At 40.6% G+C, this 24,757-nt stretch overlaps 1 long non-coding RNA gene and 1 pseudogene across 1 annotated transcript; one reads left to right on the forward strand and one right to left on the reverse strand.

Annotated features, from left to right (window-relative positions):
* Positions 1 to 776: 776 nt before the first annotated feature.
* Positions 777 to 22,971, reverse strand: LOC110149095 (uncharacterized). Its single transcript, XR_002317345.2, has 4 exons — positions 22,866 to 22,971; positions 11,941 to 12,153; positions 2,357 to 2,539; positions 777 to 1,666 (listed from the first exon to the last, which is right to left on the reverse strand). It is a non-coding gene; the product is annotated as an uncharacterized lncRNA (long non-coding RNA).
* LOC110149093 (mitochondrial import receptor subunit TOM20 homolog) lies at positions 14,071 to 14,661 on the forward strand (annotated as a pseudogene).
* Positions 22,972 to 24,757: the final 1,786 nt, after the last annotated feature.

Raw genomic sequence — 24,757 nt, forward strand, 5'->3', positions numbered from 1 at the left:
AACTAAACAAGCTGACAAGCCCTAGAGATGCTGAGGATACAAAGCAATAGGAACTTGTACATTGCTGATAAAAATACAAAGTGGTACAGCAACTTTATAAGAAACTGCCTGTTTCTCATATCACACTACCCTACAATCCCACTTTTAGGTATTTATCCAAGAGAAATGGAAATTTACGTTCACCCAAAAGCCTATATGCAAATATTTACAACTAGAAACAACCCAAAGGTCCTTCAACTAGTGAATGGATTGTTGAACATCCATATACGGGAACAATACTCAGTAACAAAGAATGAACTATGATAGAGTCACCAAAATGGATGACTTTCAAAAGCACTTTTCTATGTGAAATAAGCCATATTCAAAGGCTACATTCTTCACCATTCTCTTTATATGGCAATCAGAAAGTGGTAAAACTATAGGGATAGAGAATAGACTAGGGGTCTCCAGGAACTAAGGAAAAGGGAAATTTTTTACTACAAACAATAGCATGTATGATGGATCTTTTTAAGGTTATGGAACTGTCCTATTATAATTGTGGTGGTGGTTACAGGGCTTTTTATGTTTGTCATGACTCAGAACTCTATGCCCAAAAGTATGAAGTTTACTTATGTGAATTAAAAGAATCTGATTAAGAACTGCCAACAAATTCAAACTGGTATTTATTAAACACCCATTATGAGTAGGGCCTGGACTAGTGCTGTGAGGAAAACAAAGCCTTCTGGTAAGCTCCTTCTCTCCGTAGGCATCAGTCCACTGCAAGACACAAACAGGTACAAAAATAACTACTGTTTACTTAGAATATGTGCCTAACACAGGAACAATGAAGGTGTAAATGGAGAAGACTGGATTCTTACAAGGAGAATTGTAAGCTTGGAGAACTGTAAGGCTGAATTGCAGCAGAGATAAGTCAGATTCTATGCTCATCAAAAATCAGATGGGAAAAGGTTATGAGGGTGGAAAAATGTGATTATTGATCAGAGAGGGTAAGGTAATAAAAGCAAACTCTAAAGGTAATGAGATTGAATCAATGCATGTAATGCTATTTTTAAAAAAAGGCTAGTCAAATAATTCAGTACTGATTCCCCACCAGGAAGGGAAATGAAAAGATAAAGTTTGTGGTTTGAAGTTGTGTTGACTTTAGATTCCATGAGCAATTTCTTTATCTATTCTGCCCCCATAAAAAAGGTTCCCTACTGATAGAAGAAAAAGGGCAGATCTTCTGTAAGGGTAATATAAAGGTTATTATCAGGAGAGACCTCTGTCCCGTCTGAGTGTGAGGGAGTCATCTGGTAGCTAGATCCTAGAGAGGATGTTGGTGACAAAGAGGTATAAAATGAAAACTCCCCCTTTATAGCATCACGTGTCTGGGACAGAGGTTCTCAAATCATGGCCCCATGATAGCCACAAAACTTCATTTGGGAACTTGGAGATACAGGCTTTATGCCAAAACTATTGAATCAGAAACTCTTGGGTTAGGCCCAGCAACCTGTGCCTCAGCAAGCCCTCTGTGAATTCCAGTGAATAGTTGAGGATTTTGAGAGTTTGAGAAGATGTCAAAACTGAATGCTAGGGACTTTCCTGGTGGTCCAGTGGTTAAGACTTCTCCTTCCAACACAGAGGGTGGCGGTTGGATCTCCAGTCAGGGAGATAAGATCCCATGAGCCTGTCAGTCAAAAAACCAAAACAAAGAAACAAAACAGAAACAATATTGTAACAAATTCAATAGAGACTTAAAAAGTGGTCCACATCAAAAATCCTAAAAAAACAAAAAATACCTGAATGCTATACTTAACCATAGTAACTGGTTGAAGCTGAAAAAGGAACATCAAGTTCTAGTTAACCCTCACTCAGACTCTCCAGACCAATGAACAATGGGGCTTGTTAAATCAATCACGTAAGACCTAGGGTCTGGCTCCATTCTATCCAAAGAAGTAGTTTTCAATGCTTACTTGGCATAACCACCTTGAATCTGTCTAAAGCACTTATAAAATTCTGACTTTTCCTTCTCAGTAACTAGTCACTGAATTTGTTTTTGTTTTTAACTGATTAGTGCTTTCTTGTTAAAGAAATAAACTTTGCTTTCTTCTTCTTCTTCTTCTCTCTCTCTCTTTTTTTTTTATTACTGTTAAAGCTCTGGTGGTCTTTTCTTCATTTACAGAGAACAGGCAGTCAACAGTGACTCTGCAATGTAAGTTTTCTTTTTCATCCCTGAACAAGTTCTTTAGAATTGGAAGGCTATATTCTAACCCTTGTGTCAACCCAAATTGCTGGAAGGCCTTGGGCAAGCTAGTTAACATCCCTGGGAGTCAGTTTTCTCATCTGTAAAGAGCAAGGAAGTAATTATCTTACCCACCTCAACTGGCATAATGGCTGTGAAGTTGCTTAGTGAAGAGAGAAGCAGATGCACATGCAATTATCATTTTGTGGGCTTTTCTCAATACTGCACTCAATACCCTCAGTTTTCCTCCGTCATCAGAGCAGCCCACAAGGAAAGCCTGGGGCCTGAGCATGGTCCAGTCTTCTCTGATGGTCCAGCCTGCAGGCGACCAACATTGTTTTAGAATTACACTGAGTGAATGAAACGGCAGAAAACATTTCAGCCTGAGGAATCATGGATAAAAACATTAGACAATTCTAGGAATACATTATAGACTTTCCATCAGAACTATGGAAATGACCTGGCAAGCTGCTGTGAGGTTTACAACAAAAAATATTCCTCAGGTGCTTGGAATGAGCAATTGGCTTACAGCAAGTCTTCTGAGATTCACTCAACAGCGACCCAGTTAAGTGTTCTCCATGCAGAGTATCTCATTGTCTGACACAAACGAATAAGGTACAGCTGATGCCAGTGTCCAGTGGCCCTAGGAAATAAAACTGCTGCTTCTGGGGTGGTGGTTTAGTCGCTAAGTTGTGTCTGTATCTTGTGACCCCATGGACTGTAGCCTGCCAGGCTCCTCTGTCCATGAGATTCTCCAGGCAAGAATACTGGAGTGGATTACCATTTCCTTCTCCAGTGGATCTTCCTGACCCAGGAATCGAACCCTGGTCTTCTGTATTATAAGCAGATTCTTTACCAACTGAGCTAGGAGGGAAACATAAACTGCTGCTTTTGGTAAGTAGGTGGTAATTTATGTTGAACTATTTGCTGAAGGCCAAATTAGTCCTTGTAATTCTTTCGGAAGAATTAAAAGTAAATGTTTTTCTGCTTAAATAATATTCTGATCCAAAACAATTTTACTGCAGTAATGTATCTGACATAGGAATGATCCTGACACTTTCCCAGGGCCTTTATGAGTAAGAGGATCTTTCTAAAGCATGTTAATGTTGAAAAGAAAGTAGATTTCTAGGGTTGGCTTAAAAGAGGCAAGCAGAGAATAAGTTCAATGAAGAAGGGAAAATAACTTAGCATTTATCTAGCACTTACTGTGTGGCAGGCACAGCACTAAATGATACACATTAACCTTATCCTGACAATAATCTGTGAGGTGAGTATATTTACCTCATTTTAAAAGACTAGGACACTATGGCTCAGAGCAGTTAAGTATCTTCCACAAAGTCACACAGCACACAGTTTATGGCAGAGTTGGAATTCAAATTCAGTAGGTGCTCTTGGGCTTCCCATGTGGCGCTAGTGGTAAAGAACATGCCTACTAATGCAGGAGACACAAGAGACATGGGTTTGATCCCTGGGTTAGTAAGATCCCTTGGAGGAGGGCATGGCAATCCACTCTAGTATTCTTGCCTGGGAAATCCCATGGACAGAGGAGCCTGGCAGGCTACAGTCTATAAGGTTGCAAAGAGTTGGACACAACTGAAGCGCCTTAGCACACACGCAGTGGTCTCTTATCTACAGCCCCTGTGCCAGATAGCTTCCCTGTGCTCCTCCACATCCTCTATACGCTTCTCCATCTTGCTGTGTTCCCACAAAGGATGCACCAACTTGCTTGCTGGTTTCCAGTTGTGTTTGGTCAATAGAAATTATTGGCAGGAGGTGAGAAAGAGGGAGAGTAAGGCTCCCCTCTCCAGCTCTCTCCTGCTCCACCAAAAAAGTCTTAGCTCCTCTCCACAGGATGCTTCCTCTGCGTTTTGATAACCACTCACTCCTCTGAGGGCCCTACACCCTGGCCACACCTCAACTCTCTGAGTTCAAGTGTGCCTACAGTTACAGTGAATTTTATCTCCACTAGCTTATAAAACATCAAAGCTTGGAAATGACAGATTGTCCAGTTTGTTGTTGTTTGGTTACTGGTTCTGGTTCAAATGAAGTTGCTGAATGATGGACACATTCTGTGTGTCCTCCATAGCATTCGACCTGAATAGCTCCCGGTTCAATGTTTAGACAGTATCTCTACTTCTGACTACAGTTCCCTGAGAGAAACTAAATGGTTTCATGAGCAAAAGCATCTCATTGGGCCATATGTGGTTTCTGAATTATGGCATTCTTAGTTTGGTGAAAAATAATAACAGAACTTGACATTAATACAAAGTTCTATAGCACTACATTTATTACTTTCTATTTAAGGGTGTATACGAAACTAGATGCATGCCAAGAAGAAAACAGCTGAATTCAAAGCTTAAGATATTTTTTTTTAAGACAGGTAATGACTGAACTCTCATCAGGACATAATAGCTGATGAAGGTCTTTCCCCTGAACCATTTTCATGAAGCTAATGAAACTGGTCTGTCTTGGCAGTGCTAACTCACTCCTGTTTTCTGAGTGAGTTCATTACCCGTGACTTCAGAAGAATAAAGAGGAAAGAGAAGCAGACTATTACATAGGACAGATGCAGTGAATGGTTCTGCACATTAATGCTATATAGGAAGAAGTAAAATAAAATCTTTGGTGATCAGCAAATGTAATAGTCCTAACATTTTCAAAGCTGTCACTCTTAAAAGTTTAATGGCATGCATGGGTGAGCAATAATTTTTTAAACTTGACTTCATCATATTTTTGTGCTTGAAATGACAAAGCATTTTGGAATCATTCTCCTACCTGAATACAGTTATTCTATTATTAGATAATTACAGCACTTAATGAAAGAAAGGTAGAAATGAGTAATATTCTTAAATATCTTTAATTATAAACTGTCCCCTTTAATCTCTAGCAATACTTCTAACCTCAGCATCTACTTTGTCTGATATTAATTGAACTATATCAGATTTACTTTGATTAGTATTTGGGTAGGATAGCTTTTCTTACCCTTTTATTTTTCAATCTTTATCTTTTCATCTAATGTGTGGCTCTAGTTAATAATAGCATATAGCTGGTTTTTGTGTTTTTATTTGGTCTGGCAAACTGTCTTTTAATTGGATCACAGACCATTGACATTAAAATAATTAATAATTAATGATACAGTTTAAGTCTAATGCTTGCTATTTCTCTCCTATCTGTCCTCTTCTGTTTTTTCTTTGATTTCTCATTTTTTGCCTTCTTTTGGAGTATGGAAACATTTTTTTATTATTCCATTTTTCTTTTTTATTCCATTTTTAGTTATACATTCTTACATGTTTTTTTTTTTAGTGGTTGCCCTAGAGATTTAGCAGGTAAAGAATCCACCTGCAATGCAGGAGACACAGGAGATGCAGGTTCAATCCCTGGGTTGGGAAGATCCCCTGGAAGAGGAAAACTACAACCTACTCCAGTATTCTTGCCTGAAAAATCCCACATACAGAGGAGCCTGGCGGGCTATAGTCCAAAGGGTGGCAAAGAGTCGGACTGACTCTTTGTGTGTGCGACTCAGCACACACACACAGGCTAGATAATACAATATGCTTTCTTGATGTATTGTTCAGTTCAATTCAGTTCAGTCTCTCAGTCGTGTCTGACTCTTTGCGACCCCATGAATCGCAGCATGCCAGGCCTCCCTGTCCATCACCAACTCCTGGAGTTCACTCAAACTCATGCCCATCGAGTCGGTGATGCCATCCAGCCATCTCATCCTCTGTCACCCCCTTCTCCTCCTGTCCTCAATCCCTCCCAGCATCAGGGTCTTTTCCAATGAGTCAACGCTTCGCATGAGGTGGCCAAAGTACTGGAGTTTCAGCTTCAACATCAGTCCTTCCAATGAACACCCAGGACCGATCTGCTTTAGGATGGACTGGTTGGATCTCCTTGCAGTCCAAGGGACTCTCAGGAGTCTTCTCCAACACCACAGTTCAAAAGCATCAATTTTTCAGTGCTCATCTTTCTTCACAGTCCAACTCTCACATCCATACATGACCACTGGAAAAACCATAGCCTTGACCAGATGGACCTTTGTTGGCAAAGTAATGTCTCTGCTTTTTAATATGCTATCTAGGTTGGTCATCCTTCCAAGGAGTAAGCATCTTTTAATTTCATGGCTGCAGTCACCATCTGCAGTGATTTTTGAGCCCCCCAAAAATAAAGTCTGACACTGTTTCCACTGTCTCCCCTACTATTTCCCATGAGGTGATTGGACCAGATGCCATGATCTTAGTTTTCTGAATGTTAAGCTTTAAACCAACTTTTTCACTCTCCTCTTTCACTTTCATCAAGAGGCTTTTTAGTTCCTCTTCAGTTTCTGCCATAAGGGTGGTGTCATCTGCATATCTGAGGTTACTGATATTTCTCCCTGCAATCTTGATTCCAGCTTGTGCTTCCTCCAGCCCAGCATTTCTCATGATGTACTCTGCATATAAGTTAAATAAGCAGGGTGACAATATACAGCCTTGACATACTCCTTTTCCTATTTGGAACCAGTCTGTTGTTCCATGTCCAGTTCTAACTGTTGCTTCCTGACCTGCATGCAGATTTCTCAAGAGGCAGGTCAGGTGGTCTGGTATAGTCTACCTTAAATGAATACTTTTGATTTTACCACTTTCTAAATAAGGCAAGAAACTTTGCAACAGTTAAACTGCATTTGTCACACTCCCACAGTTTGTGCTATTGTTTCCATGTGCGATTACTTCTACATGTGTGATTATTATTGTTTTGATGTAAACAGTTAGCATTCTTATATTTTTAACCACACTTCACCCTAGTCAGTGCTCTTGCATCTGAGACCATTTTCTTTCAACCTGAAGAACTTCTTGGTGTTTCTCTTGGTTTACAGCTGCTGGCATTGAATTCTCTCAGGTTTTGTTTGTCTGGAAACAACTTTACTTAACCTTCATTTTTATTTTTACATTTGTATTGTGGCATGATTTACTTGTAATAAAATTCACCCACTTTTAGATGTATAGGTTGATGAATTTTGGTAAATTTTATGTATGCGTGTACAGAGTCATGCAGGCAGCCCCCCACAATCCAGTTCCAGTACACTCTATCACCCACCAAAAGCTCCCTTCTGCAGTCCATTCTTTCCCCTAGAAATGATTACTTTGCTTCAGGTTGTTATAGTTTTGACTTTTCTAGAAGTTTATATAAATGGAATCATACAGTGTGATGATTCTTCTGCAACTAGTTTACTTCATTTAGCATGATGCTCTTGAGATTCATCCAGGCTGTTAACATGTATCAGTAGTTCATTTCTCTTAATTGTTGAGTAATATTCTATTGCATGGATATACTATATTTTGATTATTCATTCACTAGATGATGAACATTTGTATTGTTACCATTTGTGGTTATTATGAATGCTTATGCTATATTCATATACAAGTTTTGTGAGGACATAGCTTTACTTTTATTAGGTAAATATCTAGAAATGAAAAGCCTGGACTATATGTACTTACATGCAGTGCCAAACTGAGTTTTGAAGTGACTGCCATTTTGCATTCCTGCTTATAATGTGTGAAAACCAGTTTCTCCCTATTCACCCAGGCCTAATATCATCAATCTTTTTAATTTCAGTTACCCCTCTGAGTAAACCATAGTTTTAATTTGCATTTTTCTTATGACTACAATTGGGGCATCTTTTCATGGGCTTGTAGGTTATTAGCATATCTTCTTTGGTAAAATGTTTGCTCAGATCTTTTGTGTTTTCGTGAAGTCTTGAGAGTTATATATTCTGAATACAAGTCCTTTATCATATACATATTTTGTTTTACAAATATTTTCTTTCTATTTGCAGTTTACCTTTTCATTTTCTTAATGCTGTCTTCTGATATTAGTACGCTGGGTTATACTGAATGATTTTGAAATATTGAACTAACATTGCATTGCCAGGATAAATGCTCTTGATTGTGGTGTATTAGTCTTTTTAAACATTACAGGATTCAATTTGCTAATATCTTGTGGGAATTTTTGTTTTTCTACATTATATTAGTCTCCGGTTTTCTTTCCAAGTACTATCTTTATCTGATTTTAGTATCTGGGTAAAGCTGTCCTCATAAAGTAAGTTGGGAAGTGTTCCATCCTCTTATATTTTCTGGAAGAAATTGTATAGAAATAATGTTATCTGTTCTTTAAACATTTGGCAAATGAAACCAAGTGAACCAGTGAAATCATGTGGGCTTGTAGCTTTCTTTTTCTGAAAGATTTTAAACCATGAATTCAATCTCTTTAATATCTATTTACTCTTTAGTACATGTCATAGTAATTTTTAAGAAATTAGTCCATTTAATGAACGTTGTTGAATTTTTGTGTGTAGAGTTGTTCTTTATAGTATCACCTTAATATTCTTTTAATGTCTGTAGGGTTTATACTCATTTTCCTCTTTCATTCCTGATACTGGCAATCCCTGCGCACTACTTCACACTCCCCTCTACCTCCCTCTCTTTCTGGCTAAAGATTTATCAGTTTTATTGAGTTTTTTGCTTCACTGATATTTTTCTATTGGTTTTTTGTTTTAAATTTCATTGCTTTTTGTGCTTCTCTTTATTTTTCCATCCTTCTGCTGTTTGGGGTTGATTTGGCTCGTCTTTTTAAAAGTTTCTCAAGGTGGAAGTTTAGATTATCGATTTGAGAACTTTCTTCTTTGCCAATCTAAACATTTAATGTTATAAATATCTCCCTAAGCAATGCTTTAACTGCATCCACAAATTTTGATGTGTTGTATTTTCATTTTTGTTCAGTTCTAGATATTGTCTAATTTTTGCTTTAGAAAGCATTTTAAATAATTCAAAAAGAGAAGAGCATATTTACCTACGTACTTGTTATTTTTGTTGCTCTCTCTTCATTTCTGATATCCCAGGTTTTCTTCTTCTGGTATTATTTTTTTTCATTCTGAAGGGCTTCCTTTAGCAATTATTTTGGGGCAGGCCTGTTGGCTCTTAGTTTTCTTTCACTGAGAATTTCTTTTTTACCTTATTTCCTGAAGGCATTTTGCTGGATATAGAATTCTGATTTGACAGTGTTTTTTCTTTTTTTCACTTTAGGAATATTGTTTCACTTTCTTCTGTCCTCCATATTATCTAATAAGAATTCCACAGTCATTTGAATTATTGTTTTCCTATAAATAATGTGTTATTTTTCTCTGGTCACTTTGCTGTTAATTTATAAGTTCGCTTACAATGTGTCTGGGCATAAATTTATTTGGGTTTATTCTGTTGAGGTTTGCTGAGTTTCTTGAGCCTGGAGATTCATGTCTTTCACAAAATTTGGGAACTGGTTAGCCATTATTTCTTCAAATAGTTTTTTACACTGCACTGTCATCTTCTCTGGGACTCTGACAACATCAATATTAGATCTTCTGGTGTCATTCCACAGATATCTGAAATTCTATTCATTAAAAACAACCTGGGAATTCTCTGGCAGTCCAGTAGTTAGGACTCTGCACTTTCACTGCTGAAGACCGCGGTTCAATCCTTGGTCAGAGAACTAAGATCCCACAAGCTGTGCGGCATGGCACAAAAAAACCAGAACAAAACAAAATCAACTTTCTTCTCTCTGTTGTTCACTTTGGGTAAGTTCTTTTGATTGGTTCACAAGTTCATCTACAGTCTCCTCTGCTATTTCCAGTCTACTGTTGAGACCATTCAGCTTTTTCTTTGTCTTGTGCTTTTTAAATTCCCCTTTGTTTCTTCCTTATATCCTCAATTTCTTTGCTGAGACTTTCTAGCTTTTTATATTTTAAGAACATTTGCCCTTACTTTTTGGGGCACTATTATAATAGTTGCTCTTGAAAGTCTTTATCAGATAATTCTCACTTGCATGTCATCTTGGCATTGGCATCTCTTATTTGTCCAAGGTTAGATATTCCTGGTTATTTGTATGCTGATTATTTTCAGATTGTATCCTGTACATTTTGAATATTATGTAATGGGATTATGGATATTTGTTTTAACAGATAATTGACCCAGTTGAGTTCAGGTACAAGTTTCAATCAGCTTTCTGTGGTTTCAGTGTGATGGCTGATTTCAAAACAGTGCTATTCAGATCCTTCTTGCATGTGCACCACCCAGTGGCTAATTTGAAACCTTGGTGATCTGTCCTGTAGTTCAGTTCTTAAACTTATATGCTCTTTAGGGTCAGCATGGGCATGGGCGTATGGACTTGGAAGTGAGCCCAAGAATTCATAGGCAACTTTATGGGCCTGCTTTCCCAATCCTCTCCTTGGGACAATCTCTTCAGCATTTTCTGGTTACCTGAAATTTTGTAACCAAAAAGTTGGAGCTATATTTATTCACTCTGTTGCAGTTACACTTATGTCCTGGGTCAACCAGCAGGAGGACAGAGAGAAGACAAAAAGCAACAGGAGTCTGTCCCACACAGATGATCACAGCTCCTCTGACCAGAGAGGCAAGTTCCCGTCTGTCAGCATTTAGAATCCCGCAGGTCCAGCTGTCACTACAGACACTGCCATTGCCATCATGGGATTTAAATCCCATGAGAAAAACAGAGACCAGAAGAAAGAGGGCTCTCCTTGACTCTCTTGAGCATTAGGAGACCTTTCCCTGCTCTTTGAGCCAGAGCTAGAGGGCTTCTCCTGGAGCTCCCTCTATGCAGATGCCCACATTCAGGTTTTGTGCTGCTTATTGGAGGAAAAAGATGATAAACTGTCTACCAATTCGATGGTACTTCAAATTCTAGTTCTCTTCCCCAATTACCAACTACAATTTAATTTTCAGAGTCCTCAAAAATCTGCTCTGTACATTATGTTCAAGTTTTTTTTTTTTTTTAGCTGCATCCATTGTGGCATATGCAGAATACTCTATTGTACCTGGAATTGGAAAATTCTATCTTGTTTAAACCACTGAATTACTGTCGGGGCCCTGGTTTCAGCAGATAGGCCTATCCTAACTTATTAAGCCAATTCCACCATTCCTTTGTTCTTGCACTACACCTATTTATTCTGTAATTCATTCACCCTAAAACCCACCTATCTGCCCACTCCACCCAGAATCATGAGCTAGATTTATCCAACCATGTGGGCTGGTGGTCTTTTGCTTGTTAAATATCTCTGTACAACTCTCCTGTTTTTCACAGAAATTGCTATTTATATTTGTCTTGAACCTTTACAGCTATCCTTTCACTCTCTCAGCATGTCTTTACCTCTTATGCTGTAGAGAAAACCAGGCACCTTCTTACTGCTCACCTATAGATATGCTTTCCCTTCTGTTTTAAATGAAGAGACATCCCTCCTTACACCTTCTGCTGAAGGAGCTAATGCTTCCTGTGCTCTGGATCCTATCTCCTTCTGCCTTCTTAATGTTTTCCATAAATTATTATCCCCATTTCTTCCATCTTCCACTTATTTTCTCCACAGGATCCTATACTCAGGATATAATATGGAAAGCCTCTATCTTATCTTAAATATTGCAAACATCTCCTAATACTCCTCCTGTATTAGTCAGATTAGTTGGAGGAGGGTAATCTAACAGTTTTAACAATATTTAGATCTCTGAGACTAAACACACACACAAATTACTTTTTTACTCATATAAAGTTCAGTGTGGGCTTCCCAGGTGACGATAGTGGTAAAGAACCCACCTACCAATGTAGGACCAATGTAGGACATGCCAGATGCGGGTTCAATCCCTGGGTCGGGAAAATCCCCTTGAGGAGGGCATGGCAACCCACTCCAGTATTCTTACCTGGAGAATCCCATGGACAGAGGAGCCTGGTGGGCTACGGTCCATAGGGTCGCAAGGAGTTGGACATGATTGAAGTGACTTAGCATGCAGGCAAAGTTCAGTGTATGTGTTCTTGGTTGGGTGGATCTCTTGGTAGCTCTCTCTTCTCTGACTCAGCGATCCAGGTTCCTTCCATCTTATGGCATAGCCATCTTCATGAGGTGTTCAGGGGTGCTGTAGAAGGGAAGACAGTATGAGGTAGGTTCCCTTAACTACCTTAGCTCAGAATGCGCTACACACTTTTACTCATATTCCTTTAGCCACAATTCCACCTGGAGAGATCTAGGAAATGTTGACCTTCATGGAGCAAATGCCTTCTAGCGTCATGAATCTTCAGTAGTCAGCCAACTATTTCATCTATCTCTAGTAGCTCCTTACCTCTAGTCTTACCATATATCCATCCACATGGAATCGATCATAGTCTTCTTACCACAGATCTGATTGTACCACTTCCCCATTTAGCACCCAATTACTACCCACTGCCAAGTGAATGAAATCCAAACCCTTTATCAAGGTATTCAATACCATTTAGGATCTAGCCCTTCCAACCCTGTCTCATGAGGTCTTGTCTTAGGGATTGTCCCATCACACTGCTTCCAGTTCCCAGTTACTGGGAACAAGTAATAGTTACTCTTACTTGCCTCTTTACATTAGCACACACTATTCCATCTTTCTGAAACATCTCTCTTTACTGTTATCTAGCGGGAAAATTTCTACCTCTTCTTCACAATTCATTATAAGCATCTTCCTCTGTGAACCTTGTAATCTTTTTTTATTTTTGAATTTAAGAAATTTTTATTTTATATTGGATTAAGTTGGGCAATAATGTTGTAATAGTTTCAGGTGTGGAGCAAAGTGATTCAGTTATACATACACATGTTATCTACTCTTTAAAAAATTCTTTTCCCATTTAGGCTGTTGCATAATATTGAGTAGAGTTCCCTGTGCTATACAGTTGTTGGTTATCCATTTTAAAATATAGCACTGTGTACACGTCCATCCCAAACTCCCTAACTATCCCTTCCCCCCACCCTTGGCTTCTGGTAACCATAAGTTTGTTCTCTAAGCAGCACCTTTTAAAAAGTAGAGTTGATCATTTAGTCCCTTTATGCCACAACTGATCATCAGCAAACCTCCACAGTAGTACTTATTTCACTGAGTTAAAATCATATTTTTATGTATCAGTCTCTCTTCTTTTAAACTATAAGCTCCTTGATAGCTAGGATCATGACTTTCTCTCTTAGTATCTCCAATGCCTAAAGCAGTGTCTGTCACATGATGGATGTTTAATAAATGTTCATCTAATGAATAATTAAATGAATGAATAAATGATGTACACTTTAAAATATTTCTTACACTTAAATTTCCATTCAGTGTTTATTCAATATTTAAAAGTTCTTGGAGAAAGCTATGAGCTTGTGCTATATTTACTGTATCTTCTGTTAATGAAGAAGGATGGACAGTACTAAATTAAAGCCTTACAGAAATACCATAACATAAATTCTTGATTTGGTTAGGGGAGCTTCTTCACAAAAAAGTTAGTGAAAGTGATACAAGAATGAGCTGAAGCTACAAAGAGGTTAAAGTGACTGATTCTTATTGATGTGGAAATATTACTGAAAGATTCAACTCTGGGAAGTCAAAGAGCACAGAGAACACTGGTAAGAACTGAGAGGATTCAGGTGATTGAGACGAGGAGCTTGAGGAAACATCATTTCGGTCTGTAATGCAAAAACGAATGGTGTGGGAGTGGGGGGACGCTTCCTTGAGCTTTTCCCTTCTGAACCATGGAAAAACAACTCTACCATAATTAATATACTTTTTGAATTAACTATTTCATTACTAATTCTTCAAAAATTATTGTTCATCTATGTTATATATACTCTCTTAATTAACTAGACTGTTCGTTAATCAGCTCATCATTCCACCTCCGACCAATCTATATGAGTAGAATCACCGTATATTCAAAAACAATAAATAACAAACAGGGCGTCGGGGCTGAGCCGCTCACTCGGATCCTGATCCGGGCTTCGCGGTCAGCGGCTTATTCGCGGCCCCGCCACAGCCGACCGGCTCCTCGGTGGAGAGACAATGGTGGGCCGCAGCAGCGCCATCGCCGCCGGTGTGTGCGGGGCCCTTTTCATCGGTTTACTGCATTTACTTCGACCGCAAGAGACGGAGTGACCCCAACTTCAAGAACAGGCTGCGAGAACGAAGAAAGAAACAAAAGCTTGCCAAGGAGAAAGCTGGGCTTTCCAAGTTACCTGACCTTAAAGATGCTGAAGCCGTTCAGAAATTCTTTCTAGAAGTAATACAGCTTGGTGAAGAATGACTAGCTCAAGGTGAATATGAGGAGGGTGTGGGCCATCTGACAAATGCAATTGCTGTGTGTGGACAGCCGCAGCAGTTACTGCACGTGTTGCAACAAACTCTTCCACCGCCAGTGTTCCAGATGCTTCTGACGAAGCTCCCAACAGTTGGTCAGCGAATTGTAAGTGCTCAGAGCTTGGCTGAAGATGATGTGGAATGAGAAACAAATATCAACATAATGATCTCAATTAAAACATGTTTTTAAAATCTTAACTCTGAAGGTGATCGGTTCTGGGGGAGTAAGGGCAGAGGAGCTTGTTATGGACTGTCCTCCACAGTGAAGTCTACCAAAGTTAATTTTTACTTTGTGTAGATCCATTTGTCTGTTTTATTTATTTTTCCCAGTGAAAAGTGTATTTTGATAGAGAGCTTTTCATTTTATAAATATACTATGAATTACTGAAATATGCATTTTGTTTATTCTTAAAATGTGTAATTAGAATGTAATTACATCCCATTACTTACATTAAAAATACCCAGTGCTCAGTTTTGAAAGATAGGCCCAAAAAAGTATAGAAGAAAACTGAAGAATGTACATGTTTTGTTCTACATCAGAAAGTTGGCTGGAAACTTGTGTTCATCAAAACTGAGCATTAAAATAAGAGATTATTTCTTTCCATTTAATCTCTTAAATATGTGTAATGTGCTGCTATGCTATTGTAACAATTTCACCCTCACCCTTGAAATGTTTTCTTTAAATCAGTGGGTTTGATGTGTTCTGTATATTTATCTCCTTGTATTTTAGATACATGTAGTTGCTGATAGCACCAGGAATTAGATGTCTATACATTCTTAATTTGGCTAAGTAAGCTTTACCAGTTAATGTCTGCTCACTTGCCTCATATATAAACTGAGGAAATGGGTCTGCTAATTCAGCTTCTAATTCCTTTGGTTCTGTGCAGCATTTTCAAATCCCTCTTTCTGAGGGAAATACCTGTTTGGGCAGCCAGCCCTTGCATTTTTTATACTCTGAATTTTGCATGCTTGCCTGACTTAGTATTTCTGAATTGGTTTTTTAAAAGGTATAATGTGTTGATTTTCACTGAAATCATAGTTCGGTCACTACTTCTGTAAATTAACCTGAAACGTAACCCTCACGGTAACTGGGACGATATGCTTGTAAAAGTGTTTGTTCCCTTTTGCTTTTATCCTCAGTGTACCTCCTTAATCCCCTACCAACCCTTATCTTGTATGAGAGTAAGGTGTAACTTTGTGGCTGAAGACTTGAATGAAGATAATTGGACCTTTTATTCTCTAAATAGTGACATATTACCTGCAGCCACAGATTGAATATCAGACCTAAGAATAAAGATCCTTGGTGCTTAATAAAAATAAATAAATAAATAACACAATCTCCCCCCAACCAAATATCCTGATGCCCATGTTATCTTTTCTGATCCATAATCAGTTATAATTTGGGTGGTCTCCAGCTTGATTTGTGCTGAAACTGCCACTCAGGACAAGGGGAAGAGAGTCACTAGGAAGCTGGAGTGAGACTGGAATTTGTTGCTGTTGTTGTTTATTTGCTTAGTCGTGTCTGACTCTTTGGAACTCCATGGACTGTAGCCCGCCAGGCTCCTCTGTCCATGGGATTTTCCAGGCAAAAATACTGGAGTGGGCTGTCATTTCCTTCTCCAGGGGATCTTCCTGACCCAGGGATCGATTCTGTGTCTCCTGCATTGCAGGCAGATTCTTTACCACTGAGCCACCAGGGAATATTCTCTATCAGACTGAGATAGCGATCAGGAGAACTGTGCCAACTATAGGGATTGGTGCAGAGCAGGAAAGGAGGTTGAGTCCTCGTTTCGGACATCAGTTTTGGCCAGATATAGAAGCAGCAGTGGGAGGTCTCCCTCTCCATGACTCTGGAGACCAGGGACATAAGGTCACCTTCAGAGTTGAATTATCAATAGTAAAATTCACAGACAATGGATGTGATTAGTCACCCATGGGAGTAAATCAAGAGACTGAAATGCATGGACCTCATGAAACTCCAATCAAGGGAGGAAATTTGGATGTAATCAGAGGAAGGCAGGTGCAGAATGTGAATGTCATTGCATAGAAGATAATCAATTGAATTGCCCATCACCTGGGGGAAGACTGGGTGAAGGTAGTTGAGGGTGTGGGTAGAATGGGAAGTGGTCAGTGTGGACTACAGGAAATAAAAACCCCAAGGCATCTTAACTTGGTAGTGCACACCCAATCCCTGTGCAGGGGAGAGATTCTGCCTTTTGTGGTTGCTGTGGAACAGAAGTGCCTCTTCTCATCTCTCTTCAGTATCCCGTGTGCCCTATGCTCAGCATCTGTGCTCATTCTGATCCTGGGACTAGCTGCCCTGGGCAGTGGACATAAGCTTTCAGTCCCTGGGAAGAAATGTCTCCCACTATAAATTTCTACTTTGGCTATGAGTAACCTCCTGAATTTGAGTGATTCAAGTGACCTTGGATTCTGAAAACTTCTGGAAACCTGATGAGGATAAACACTGGAGTTTGGAAAGTGGTCAGCTCCTCAAGGGGATGCTACAGCAAACCCTGGTGGGCAGCTGCAGCCTCCTTCCAGGAATGCATTGACCTCATCTTCAGTCCTTTGCTGCCTTCTTTAGACAGTACCACAGTATCCACTTAGATCAAGGATTCTTAACCCCATCAGAGCCAACGACCTATTTTTAAGTGAATGTTTTGTTAAGTCCTACTTACTATCTGGAAAAGGAATTCACAAATTATAAACCTCCTATACGTGCTTAGTTGCTCAGTAGCGTCTGACTCTTTGGGACACTTTGAACTGTATGTAGCCTGCCAGGCTCCTCGGTCTATGGGATTTTTCAGCCAAGAACACTGGAGTGGGTTGTTACTTCCTTCTCCGGGGATCTTCCCAACCCAGAGGTTGAATCCATGTCTCCCATGTCTCCTGCACAGCAGGCTGATTATGCGCTGAGCCATCAGGGAAACCTCCTACACACATCTTTCTAAAAGTCAACACAATGTCCTAATGATAAAGATAAAGAAAAATTATTGGTAGAAGAGGAATAATTTATAACTAACTAATATGTATTGGAGTATATTAATATTTAGGGAAGACTAACTAGGAGGTAGAATGAAGCAGTTGCTTTGAAATCTGAGTGAATGTGACAGAGACAAATGTAATAGAGACACGTTTGCTGACAACTCAGAATAGCGAAATTGCTGGTAGCCAAATGATTTTCTGAAATTGTGAATACTATTGGTAAAGTTCTGAACAAACACAGTGCCGTCTTCTCTTCCTTTAAAAAGGATTAAGAGGCATTTACAGAAAAATCAGTGTATATTAAAATATACAAAAGTAACTTATGTTTCCAAGTAAAATGGGATTGAATTTCACACCACATAATTACAAACAGATTTTCCCACACAAATATCCAGTGTGACTTCTGACGTTTGCACAGGACACACGACACTTGGTGCACAAGATCAAATAGCCAGCACCTTTGGTTCCACTCATTAAATGCTACTAACCCTCCTAATAACTGTGACAATCAAAAGTGCCCCCTAGAGTTTCCAATACATTTCCTAGAAGCTGGTACCTTTCTTACTGAGATACACTGATTTACGTGAACAGAAAACAATGAAGTGAAGTTGTTAGTCACTCAGTTGTGTCTGGCTCTTTGCGACCCCATGGACTGTAACCTGCCAGGCTCCTCTGTCCACAGAATTCTCCAGGGAAGAATATAAGAGTGAGCTGCCATTCCCTTCTCCAGGGGATCTTCCAGACTCAAGGATTGAACCTGGGTCTCCTGCATTTGCAGGCAGATTCTTTACCATGTGAGCTACCAGGGAATCCCCAACTTAAGTGAACAGGAAACAACATGAGGGCCCAATAAGGCAAGTGTGCCTGTCCTATGGCACAATCATTCCATGGCCTGACATGGCAGGTAACTTCAACTGGCAGAAAGAAGGGCAGGATGGATGAAACTGGGGAGAACATGTAGTGCTAGAGGGAGAAGCAGAAATACAGGCAGAACAATAAGTCAGAACTTAGGAGGGGAAACCAGGGTAACAGTTCACCTCTGGGACTTGGGCCAACATACACAGAAGGGTCAACACAGAAAGAACTGTGGCTCTGGGGCCACATGGGTGCCCAGGTTTGTTGTTGGTGCCAAATATTCGAGATCCGGCTGAAGGGGAAGAATTTATGTCAACAGAGGAGCCCAAAAGTAATGACTTGGTTCCTAGAATGTGGGTCTGGGAATGTGACATTTTCAAACCCATTATGACAGCCTCAGCCAGAAATGACTCAATGTATGGCATGGGCTTATGTCTTCTCAAAAGTAGCAGCTGAGGAGAAAGCAAATACAGAAGAGACTAACAGCCGCAGTTTCTCAATGCCACGTGATTGAAGAGAGAATGCTACACAACATTTGATTTTCTTATGTTAGAGTGATTTTTTTGCCCTCACTTGAACATAAGTGAATCAACTCATTCTTCAAACAAAAAAAATACATGTTCAAGAGAACAAGATATGAGCATTCACAAACCATTCCTCAAACCACCCCCACACCATGTATGTGCTGCTTTCCTGTGGGTGGACATAAAACAGCTGCTTAGAACTCAGACTTGGAGCCCATTTCCAAAAGTGGGGTCATGAAGGCGTGGCCATAAATTGCAACAATGCTTATACTGAATACCACAATTTACAAGGGTAAGTACATAACTTTGCCTGGAGCCCAGACCAAGGGCAACTCTTCAACCCCTGCTTTGTGACTCAGGGGCCAAACAACACTCACACAAACCAGATATTCCCTAAAAACCATCTCAACAGGATGATGCCTCATCTCCCGTGACTATTCCCAAAGTCCCATCCAAGACAATTATCTAATCTTTGCTCAGGATTCCAATTACTTAATGTTTTTACTTCATTGGATTGAGCAGGCTCCTTTGTACATCAGTTCCTGGAGGAAAAAAAGAAAAGACGCTCTCATTTCAATTACCACCCTTTTAAGAGGTCTTATTACTTCATCTGTCCCATGTTCATTATAGGGGATGGTCATGAGAACAAGTTCAGCTTTAGGTCTTTGATGGAATATATTAGCAAAATTGAGTTTTAAAAAGAGAGAGAGAGATGGCATTCTGTGCATGAATAGAATTTTCCATTTCAGCCTGTAAATTGAAGAAAAATACTGAAGAAATTATCTGCTATTATAAAATATTCAGGAAGATAGCTGGCACTATTTTTTTCTTCTTCCAGAAGCTTTGATCCAATCATGGTTAAGGTATTGTTGAATTATACACGTGAGGTCCCAGCTCATTCTGCTGACTTCTCACTTGTTCTCTGACCCAGATGCCTCCTATTTCCCTTTATACGCCCTCCTCCCAGCGTATCTCTGTCCCTAGCTTTTGAGCACATGCCTGGGTAGATTTGGGGGCTCCTTACCTTTTGGTTGTTCCCTTGGTGCCATCAATCACAGATTTGATTATCTGGTAGTTCAAGATCTGAGAGGCCACCAGAAGTAACTCTGCACAACACACTCTACGAAATGGATGAGTTAATACTCATCTAAATGTATGAGTTAATATATTTCTCTGTGTTTTTTCCTATATGAATATGTACTTAGGATTTTCTTCCTGTGTATGAAGGCGAAAGTGTTAGTAACCCAGTCGTGCCTGACTCTTTGCAATCCCATGGACTGTAGCTCACCAGGGTCCTCTGTTCATGGAATTCTCCAGGCAAGAATACTGGAGTGGGTTGCCATTCCCTTCTCCAGGGGATCTTCCTGACCCAGGGATCGAACCTGGGTTTCTTGCATTGCAGGCAGATTCTTTACCATGTGAGCCACCAGGGAAGCCCCTTCCTGTGTATATCTCAGTTTAAAAACTTAAATCCAGATCCACGTCCTTATCTAGAAAGCTTTAATGGTTCCCTGCTGCCCACAAAATCAAGATCCTCTGTGTTTTTCCCAACATACCTTTTCAACAAATCAACTCCTCTAGACATAATGAGAGAAGCTGTACAAAGCTGTGGCTGGATATATAGCCTTTGGGCTGGTATGCCAGCTCAGTCACTTAGAGGTTGTATCCTGAAGTGAGTTACTTAAACCCCTCTATGCCCCAGTTTCCTCAACTGTAAAAATGGCTTAATAATAGAAATAATTTGAATTGCAAGAGAATATATGTTAGTTGCTGAGAAAAGAGTCTGATACATGATAAGCATCATCTACTATTATGATTATTATTACTCACTACCCTCAGTACACTTGCATTTTTTTATTTTTGTACTTTTTCTTACAGTTTCTGAAATGCCATCCCTTCTCTCCAAATTCCTCTAAATTCTTCCCATCCTTTAAAGTCCTTACCAGATATTTCCTTTTCCATAAACTTCCCTGACCTGTGTAGTTCAGTGTTCTCATCTTTTGTGCTGCTGCTTCTGCTAAGTCACTTCAGTCGTGTCCGACTCTGTGCGACCCCATGGACCACAGCCTACCAGGCTCCTCCATCCATGGGACTTTCCAGGTAAGAGTACTGGAGTGGGGTGCCATTGCCTCCTTCTTTTGTGCACCAATACACAGATTATCTCTTCCAATCATTTTGCATATGGTCATTTGTTGCTTCATAGCACTTATATTGCTGCTTATGATATAATTCACATATAATTTCACCTGGTCTCCCCGAACTGGCCTGTGAGTCCTTTGAAGGTAGGAACTCAGGCTGGTTTTTGTATAAAGCTCAGCACCCTGTAGACTGCCTTCCCAATTGTAGCTCAATAAATTCTGTTTATTTGACTTGATTAATCTGCAGGTTGGACATAAGTCTGCTAGATGCTTTTGGAAGTGGGGAGCTAAACGGAGTGCAGAAGAGCTGGAACCTTGGTTATTCGCTTGTAGAGCATTTATGGAGTGTCTGTGCAAGGCTCTCTGCTTCCACCTTTCATCTGACAAGTGTCACCCCCACCACCATGAGGCACCAGGACTGTCTGATTAGAGGAGGAGATCAGGTGCTGTGTTTGGCCAGAAGGGGCAGCCTTGGCCACTAGAAAGGCTTTTAGAATGGCAGTTTTAGAGGGAGGCAGGGACAGGGTTCCCAGTCCTGGCTGTAACATAAACAGTCTCCTAAACTGGCTGATCTCTTGAAAAAGTGAAAGTGAAAGTCACTCAGTCGTGTCCAACTCTTTGCAACCCCATGGACAACCCCATGGAATTCTCCAGGCCAGAATACTGGAGTGGGTAGCTTTTCCCTTCTCCAGGGGATCTTCCCAACTCAGGGATTCAACCCAGGTCTCCTGCATTGCAGGTGAATTCTTTACCAGCTGAGCCACAAAGGAAGCCTTGAACTTCCTTGAACTCTTACGCAAAGATCTTGGATCTTGTTGCAAAACTAAAAAATGATATGAATGCTGTGTATTATGCCATCATACTGATTTTATTTACTTACTTTAATCCAAGTTACACATCTATTTAATAAAAATAGATTTCTATGGCTTGAAAGAAAAAAAAGTCTCCTAAAGAGCAGGTACTTCCACAAGGAAGTTTTGTAAATTCAGATCATTCTTGCTTGGTTGCTTAGAGTTGTCCCTGGCTGGAGATTTTTGGCATCTCAAAGGGCCAGGATCAGATAAGAAAGACGATCTAGCCTGGTATTGGGTCAAGACTTTCAGGTTCTAGTCCAGGCTTTTTTACTAACTTCCTGAGTGACTTGAACACTTACGTCATCACCATGCTCTGTAAGTGAGGGTGTTGCTCATGGTGAACACTTACGTCATCACCATGCTCTCACACCTCATCTGTAAGTGAGGGTGTTGGATGAATATGTAACTTCTAGGGTGCCTGTTATCTCTAATATTCTATTACCCTAGGAGTGTTCTCTTAGTGAAGTCCTAGGCAGCTACAAGGTGAGAGACAGAGACCTCCTTCATCTGGAGTTAAGATTCTTCTGGGCAGTTGAGCTCAATTGAGTCAGTCCCTAGGGTATGGGATGATCTCATTTACTGGGTGTGGTCCTGCTTACAAATCTCAGAATCCTTCTCTTTCTCCACCAAATCTGGGAAAGTAAGGATTTGGCAAATAGGATAATGAAGAGATGTCAGGGTAATAATGAGGCAAAGGTCTAAAGTTGGGGCCATCTCTGTTTATCAAGTCAATGTCCCCACCTCTGGTTTCTCACCGAGTATTCCCTCCTCGCAGTACTGAAGAAGGGGCTGAAGTCACAGTCGCTGATGAGGGTGGAGGTCTAGGGATGTGAAGCAAAACTGCACTGAGGCTTGGTGTCAGTTGTGCACATGTGGTCAGAGAACCCACACAGGCTGTGGGCTCAGCCCTATTGATTCATCCCTCTGGCCTTCCCACCCCCCTACACTGGCAGAAGGCACTCCCTCCTTTCAGCACCCAGATGTCCTTGGCAACTTTCCTCAGATGCTCTGGCTACTTTTGCCTCATTACTCCTTCCACTCTCAGCTTTAGCTCAGACCAGCCCCCACCGCCCCCCAACCCCCCGCCCAGTAATTCACCTCCATTCCCCACCTAAGGCAGCCAGTCTGCCTCTTTTACTTACATCATGTTCCTGGGGCATGAGATCACTGAGGCCATGTCTCTTTGAACCTATGAGTCCATCCTGTGCCTGGAAAATCATGCTGAGGAGAATATGACTGCTGCTCTCAGGGGACACTATGCTGGGTTACAGAACTCAAGGAATAATATGGCAATCACGTAACTGTCTTGGGCAGAACTTGTACAAGAATAACAGTTCTTGTAGGACAAGTGGTCAAATGTGGAAACAGACATCTGTCCCATGTATGTATTTCATAGTCTTACTTTGCTTTCCTTCTCCTGGCAATGCAACAGCCCCTGCTGGGTGCTTGGCTCCATCACGCTTACTGAAGGAATATAGGAAGGAAGAGAAAACACATGGCCTGAACCTCCAAGGAATTTACAGTCTGGTCAGAGAAGCAAGGCATTCAAACATTTGTGAGTTCATAGGGCGATTGAGAGTAAGAGGACTTTACCTGGAGCCTATGCTGAGTTTAAGCATCTAAAAATCCCAAGTTCGTTTTTCTAGTAGATGATCCATAATTACCCAATTTTAAAAGCATACAGGACAACACCCCCGTCCCCCCCAAAAAAATGAAGAATTAAGCTCAACTTAAAAGACCTGGGCTGGAGTCCTGGCTTTTCACTTACTGTTTGTGTGATAACAATTATCTAAGCTCCTTAATTCTCAGTTTCTCAGTCTCGAAAACAAGGAGAATAATTTCTGTCCTACTTATCGTATAGCATGGCTGTTAGGATCAAATGAGATAAGTATGTGAAAGTTCTTTATAAATCATAAAGCACCATACAGGTAAAAGGTGTCATTAATGTTTAAAACCAAAACACAAGTCCATATGGAATGACAGGACATAGTTTATTGGAACCTTAGAGGTGTTTGCACAAGTGTTTTCCTCTTGCAGATAGTAAAATCGAGACCCAGAGAGATTAAGTGGCCCAGGGACAACATCTAATCTGGGGCACAGCAAGACCAGAGAACAGCCTCCTCAGGGCTCTGCCCTGGGACTGCTGGGGGAGCCAGGCAGCCAGAGTCCAGGGCTTCTCTCTGTGTCTGTGATCCCTGGGGCCTAGTTTGCTGCAGGCTGGGGCTCTTACTTCCTCAGCCGCATGGGCGATACTATCTGGCTAACTGTGGATTTTTTTACTTCTTCACTCTACTCAGCTCCAACCCCTGTTTCCAACCCCTACCACTCAGCTGACCCCTATGAAAATGGTTTCTAAGAGGAGTCTGTTGGAAACAGACTGAGCAGTTAACATCAGCACCAAATAACTGCTGCCTCTCTGGAAGAGGCCCAGCAATAAGGTGGGGACTGCATGTGTGGGAATGTGAGAGCCCTGGTAGCCAGTCCAAATACTGAAGACAAGTTTTGTGAGCAACGGCTCTTTGAACAACCGTTTGCCAAAATGGCCCACATTCTTGTAGGCAAAGATTTAAGTGCAAGTTATGAAACAAATGACACAAGGGTGGCTTCATAGAAGGGGCCCCAGCATATTGGTGAGAGGTGGGCCAGAGGGAACTGGGCCTTTTATCTGTTTTTTTCTTTCCAGCTGCTGCTTAAAGCCTCTGATGTTACATGCGTTCTTTTCTCTCCCAATCTAGAAGAGAACCTGGAGAACAGCTTCTGCAAGTCATGCCCACGTCTATGCTAAATGTCACCTGCAGCACTGTAGGAAACACAGGCTGCTGCTTTCAGTGAAGGCCTCCAGAGGACAGTGCCCAGACAATCTCTGTGACCCATTCTAGTTCAACTGTTGTCCAATCTTCAGAAGTGGGCCTCACAATAACCTTAAGATACCACCTTAGTAATGTGTGTTTATTCCTTCTGGCTCCTACTGATTAGAGGTAGGGAATAGCTGCTCACCAAGTTCTCCATTTAAAATCATGCTTTGAAATACCTG

The sequence above is a fragment of the Odocoileus virginianus genome, chromosome 4 (assembly GCF_023699985.2).
Source record: "Odocoileus virginianus isolate 20LAN1187 ecotype Illinois chromosome 4, Ovbor_1.2, whole genome shotgun sequence".
Lineage (NCBI taxonomy): Eukaryota > Metazoa > Chordata > Mammalia > Artiodactyla > Cervidae > Odocoileus > Odocoileus virginianus.